Raw genomic sequence first — 6,792 nt, 5'->3', positions numbered from 1 at the left:
TCATGGAAAAGTTATTTACCAGCAATTTTATTGCTGGAATCGAATTATAAGATCCTATATATTAATAATATAGGTATGCAAAGTCCGCAGATAGTGTGCTACTTTTTTTATAAACAAAATGGCGCCGACAAATCGTATTTTTTTCAATTATTTCTCTATAACTCCGAAGATTTTAACTTTACAACAAAAACACCCAAACAAAAATTCACCGCAATTAAATTCTGCATAGAGATATGTTTTTCACGATTTGCTCCGACGAAAATTTTCCTCGGAAAATGCGGGTTTTCCTAACAAAAACTCTAATTTTCAAATAAAGTTTTAGGTAAGTAATTATTAATCAATAATTAAATAACTTAGTGACATCAAAGCTTTCTTGGTATAGATTGTAATTCCAGAAGCCGGTGAAAATTAAACGAATATTTTAGCAACAATTGAATTGTTAATAAACAATTTACGATCGCAATAATAACCAAAATAATCATGATACATTGATCAAACTTATAAAGATTATAAAGGTGAGATGCTTATTTAATATTTTATCGACAAAATATAAATTTTTCTTTTTTTTTGCATAATCTTTAAATTTTGAAAAAAAATAGTTATAATACGTTGGTCTAATTAGTAAAGTACAAAGAAAGGTTATTTACCAGCAATTTTATTGCTGCAATCGAATTATAAGATCATATGTATTATTAATATAGGTATGCAAAGTCCGCAGATAGTGTGCTACTTTTTTTATAAACAAAATGGCGCCGACAAATCGTATTTTTTTCAATTATTGCTCTATAACTCCGAAGATTTTAACTTTACACCAAAAACTCTCAAAAAAAAATTAACCCCAATTTAATTCTACATAGAAGCATGTTTTTTCCGATTTGCTCCGACCAAAATTTTCCTCGGAAAATGTGGGTTTTCTCAACAAAATATCGAATTTTCAAATAAATTTTTTGGGCCAATAATTAATTATCAATAATTATATAGCTTGGTGAAATAAAAGCTTTCTTGGTATAGATTATAAATTCAGAAGCCGGTGAAAATAAAACGAATATTTTAGCAACGATTCAATTGTAAATTAAAAACTTACAGTCACAATAACAACCAAAATAATCATGAGACATTGATCAAACTTAGAAAGATTATAAAGGTGTGATGCCTATTTAATATTTTGTCGACAAAATATAAATTTTTCATTTTTTTGCATAATCTTTAAATGTTTAAAAAAAATGTTATAAAAAAATTAACATTTCTCAGAAATTGTTTATTATATTCTAATTTTATAAAATACTTAAAATGCGTATTTCATAGGTCTTGAAAATGAATGCTTTAAAAAAATTTTCCAACCATTTGCAAAAAAGTTATGAAACAGCAAAATAAATATACAAAATCTCCGTTGTTAATAATTTGTTTTAATTGTTTAAAAGCTTAAAAGTGAGTCTATGGTACAATCTAATTACTCACAAAGAATGTCAAAAATTAGTGCAATGGTTATATTTTAATCAAAGATTAAAAATACTTTTTTTGTAATTTTTAGCGCAAAAGTAGGCCTGATACAGAGTCGGAGCTAAAATGTTCACTCGAAGCGACTGACACGCAGCATATATTATTTTATAAAAGTGTACGTCTCGCGCGGCCGGTCGTCGCTCCGAGTGAAAATTTCAGCTACAGTGCTGTATTATTCTACTTCCGCGTGCGTAAATTACAAAAAAATACATTTATAATCTTTAATTAAAATATAACCATTAATTTGATAATCGATATTTTTTTTCAAATAATTAGCTTGTACATTATACTCACTTCTACGCTTTGAAAGAATTAAAAAAATATATAAACACCGTAGTAATCGTATGTTTACTTTGCTGTTTCATAACTTTTTTGTAAATGGTTGCAAAAAAGTTTTAAAGAATTCATTTTCAAGATATTTGAAATGCGCATTTTAGCTATTTTTTAAAATTACAATATAATAAAAACTTTCTGAGAAACGTTAATTTGTTTATAACTATTTTTTTTAACATTTAAAGATTATGCAAAAAAATAAAAAATTTATATTTTGTCGACAAAATGTTAAAAAGGAATCTCATGTTTATAAGATTTCAAAGTTTGATCAGTGTATCATAATTATTTTGGTTATTATTGCGACCGTAAATTATTAATTAACAATTGAATTGTTGCTAAAATATTCGTTTAATTTGTATCAGCTTCTGGAACTATAATCTAAACCAAGAAGGCTTTTAAGTCACCAAATTATTTAAATATTGGTAGATAATTACTTATCTAAAACTTTATTTGAAAATTAAAGATTTTGTTGGGAAAACCCCCATTTTCCGAGGAAAATTTTCATCGGAGCAGATCGGGAAAAACATGTCTCTATGCAGAATTTAATCACGGTGAATTTTTATTTGAGAATTATTGTTGTAAAATTAAAATCTTCGGAGTTATAGAGCAATAATTGAAAAAAACACGATTTTCGGGCGCCATTTTGTTTATAAAAAAAGTAGCACACTATCTGAGGACTTTGCATACCTATATAATTAATATATAGGATCTTATAATTCGATTCCAGCCATAAAATTGCTGGTAAATAACTTTTCCCAAAAATGGCCTATTCTCCGATAATCAGCCCAGACTATTAATGGCGGTACAGGCTCGTTTTTTTAATATTGTATTTAATTACAGAGTAGTTTCCACATATTAATATATTTTTCAAATTGGGCTCTGTACCGCCATTCTTTATTACGGAATGGGACGTTTCGATGCCGCCGGTTCATCGCCAGTTCATTTCATCGCCGTCATATCTCGCATTTCCTAGAATTCCTAATTAATACTAAAAATAACTAATAATTGTAACTGTCGAAAATTCGGAAATATATCAGATAGCGATTAATTGACTGGCGATGAATCGGCCGGCATCGGCATCGAACTGGCGGCATCGAAACGGCGGCGATGAAACGTCCTAGACCCTCTTTATTATATTACGAATACGTGTGCCAAATATCTCGAAAAAATATTCAAAATTACAGCCGCAATCTTGGAACGCGTTTTTTCTACCTGTTGATCGCTACTGTATCACCTTAAGGATATTTGTTAAATAAAACTGTAATAAGTTATTTTTATTGTTTATTATTGAAGTTATACTTCTTTAGGCACGAGGGTGAATTTTTACATTCCCTGGCGCATGCGCACACCGACAGTATGGTATTAGTCGCTACATCTTTTAAGTTATGTAGCGCAAATAAGGTGTGCGTAAAAAGAATATATTATTAGTGTTTTTAGTAAATACATTTATTATAATTTTTGTTTCTTTGGATTTGTCTTCCTCGGGTATAAGATATTTTATAATAATAGTAAGTATATTTAAAGTATTTTTGTATACTTCACTTGGTCTATCAAATTTGTTAGTATGTATGAGAAATCTTGTAATCTGTCAAAGCAAAAGGAGTATAACTCAGTGGTAGAGCGTGTGACCGGAGATGAGAAGTCCCCGGTTCGAATCCGTGTGTTTTCTATTTTTTTATTTTTGGTATTTTTTAAATAAAAATTTTTGGACAGTAGTAAGTAAAAATTAGTTTAATCTTTAAATAAAATACAAATAACCTGTTGAAAGTATATTTATTTCGTTGAAATCATATAATAGAAGTATAACTTCTTACGTGCGTACAAAGTACACACATTCTTTTTTTTTGTCTATCTATCTATCTAATTAGATTTCTTCGGTCCATCTTTGGACATAGGCCTCCTCAATCCTTCACCATTCTTCTCTCTCTGTCGCTACAGTTATCCACCTAGAGCTAACGTGCTTCTTAACCCTTTCAGACATGAATTTTATAAGTATTTTGTTCCATCGGTCTTCTTTTTGTCTTATATTGTGTCCGGCAAACAGTGGCCTTAACCAAGGTAACCAAGGTAAACAGTAACCAAGGAGGGGGCTTTGTGGGTTATAACTCCCCATTGAGATGTAATTTGAGCCTTTATACGCTTAACACCATACCCCTCAGAGACCCTCCAGTAGTTTGTAACTCCCCTTAGGATCATCTTGGTTAGGCCGCTGCCGGCAAATCTCCATTTCAATTTTGCAACTTCTTGTCTAACATCCCTAACTTTTGTTTTCTCTCTTATTCACTCGTTTCTCTTTTTATCCATTAGTCTTATGTGCAACATTTGTCTTTCCATTGCTCTTTGCGTTTTTATGATTTTGTCCATGTTTGCTTTTGTAAACGTCCACGTTTGGGAACCGTAAGTGAGAACAAAGGGTACCTACGCATTGATTGTATACCTTGGTCTTAAGATGTTGTGGATATCTTTTTTTTTAAGAATGTAGCTTAGTTTGTCAAATGCCGCCCATGCCAGTCTAACTCGTCTTTTGATCTCTGCTGTTTGATTTTCCTTGTTAAGTTGTATAATATGACCCAGATATTATGTAGCTATATAATCGTGAACTTGTTCTATTTCATCTTGTCCGATCCTCATTGTGATGTCGTTATCGGTATTTGGTTTTGCTGTAATTCATATTAAAGCCTATCTTTCTAGCTTCTATGTCCAGTTCTTTCATCATTCCAAACAATTCTTCTTTTTTATCGTTTATCAATACGATGTCATCAGCATACCTTAGATGGTTCAAGGGTTGTCCATAAATTTTTATACCTTTTTCTTCCCATTCTAACCGTTTAAAAATATCTTCCAGAGCCTGATTAACAAGTTTCGGTGATATTTTGTCACCTTGTCTCACGCCTCTATTTATTTGTATTGACTTTGTTCCTTCATATACTTTAATTGTTGTTTCGGCTTCCTAATATGTCTTGGCTATCAAGTCTGTATATCTGGTAAATTCTGCCTATGTCCAAAGATGGACCGAAGAAGGCTAATTAGATATCACCACCATCATTCTGTTTGCCATCATCGCCATCGATTTGCCTTTATTTTCCCACATAACAATTTCATGTTCTTAGTAGATTCATAGAACATACTTTTCAGAAAAAGTATATACTTAGAATATGCGTAATTACCATTGCGAATGTGCAGAGCATATACTGAGTATATACTACATTACAGTACTTAAACGTTCTATGTATATACTTAGAATGTACTACCGCACTTCTTTTAAGTATATACCAAGAACATACTTTTTAGAAGATTCTAAGGAGGTGCTATAAACCTTCTATTTATATACTTAGAATGTACTATCGCACATATTTTTAGTATATGGGAAGAATATTCCAAGGAAGTGCTATATACCTTCTAGTTATATACTTAGAATGTACTATCGCACATATTTTTAGTATATGGGAAGAATATTCCAAGGAAGTGCTATATACCTTCTATGTATATACTTAGAATGTACTATCGCACATATTTTTAGTATATGGGAAGAATATTCCAAGGATGTGCTGTATTTCGCAGAAGTATGTTTTCAACATCACCCAATCTCATCCTATAGGTTCTACCAAAGAATACTAAGTATTCTTTGGTTCTACTAATATCTTATATTTACATATTCTAATTGCATATGAGAATGTAGTTATTACATTCTACATTACGTAAAAAGTAAGTATAAAATATATAAACTTTAGTTAGTTATATAGGTACCTATGTATAATAAATATTATATGGGTAAGTAGCCTATATATAAAATATAAGTTATATTTAGTTATTATGTGCACATCAAAATAAAAATGCTGCTTATATAATTATATAATAGCCAAATATATATAATATGTATGTAAATTACTAAAATTTATAGGTATCTATATACATTATACATACTTTTACTTACTAGGTATTTAGGAAATATTGAAGTACCAATATCAATTTATTATTTTCAAACTGCTTTTTATGTTCTTAAAAATGTTTTAGTCCTTGTAGCTAGAAATACTTGGTCCTACCTAACAGCGTAGACATAAATGCATAACTGTACTGGAAACTATTTTCATATTTTGCTCTTTTGTTACCTACCCCCTTCCCTTGTGCAGGTATAAAATGCACTGCAAGGGTCAGAATGACAATGAATGGCCGTTTCCGGATTCCCGAAAAAATACTTATGGTATAAACTCAAATCAAAATGGTATATTCATTTCAACTGAAAACGAAACGAGAATTTTTCATTTTTCTTCAATAGAATTAAGTTTTAAACTTTTTACCATACAATTAAAACGGTTAAAAAAATGAATTAGATAGTTCACTAGTACCTACCAAAATACATAAATTTGATTAATTATTCTTAACGCGAAGTTGATAATCTATAGGCTAACATTATTCTTCTTCCTATAGGTACATACAGTATATTCCTTTTAAGATATTTTAAAAGTATATACAAGTATGTGTTAAGCATATACTTTTGCATATACTTACGCATATACTAAGAATATTCGATTAAGGTATATTCTAAGAATAAACTTTTACGAACATTCCGAGATACTACGTACCCGAATGTGCTCAGTATATTCGGTGCAAGAATATTCTTTGAGGCACATGCAAAGAACATGAAATTTAGAATGTTTTTTATGGTACATGCTATGCTTGTACTACGCATATACTAAAAAGGATATACTTCGACGAATGTTGGTAGGATATGCTTAGAACATGATGCGAACATCATTGTTATGTGGGTTAGTCCTTAACAGTCTTCATTCAAACACACGTTTAAGCATTTGCTTCACTGAACTATTCCCTCATAGCTCATTAGGTTATTTTTAATCTGTTTGATCGTCCTAAGGAGCAGAACAATTTGTTTTAAAAATCAAAAAATTAAAAATCACAAATAATTAAGTCACTCAGTTATCAAGTACGCTTTATTGTCGG

This window comes from Diabrotica virgifera, chromosome 9 (genome assembly GCF_917563875.1).
Source record: "Diabrotica virgifera virgifera chromosome 9, PGI_DIABVI_V3a".
NCBI classification, from domain to species: Eukaryota; Metazoa; Arthropoda; class Insecta; order Coleoptera; family Chrysomelidae; genus Diabrotica; species Diabrotica virgifera.
This window is presented reverse-complemented; position numbering follows the sequence as displayed.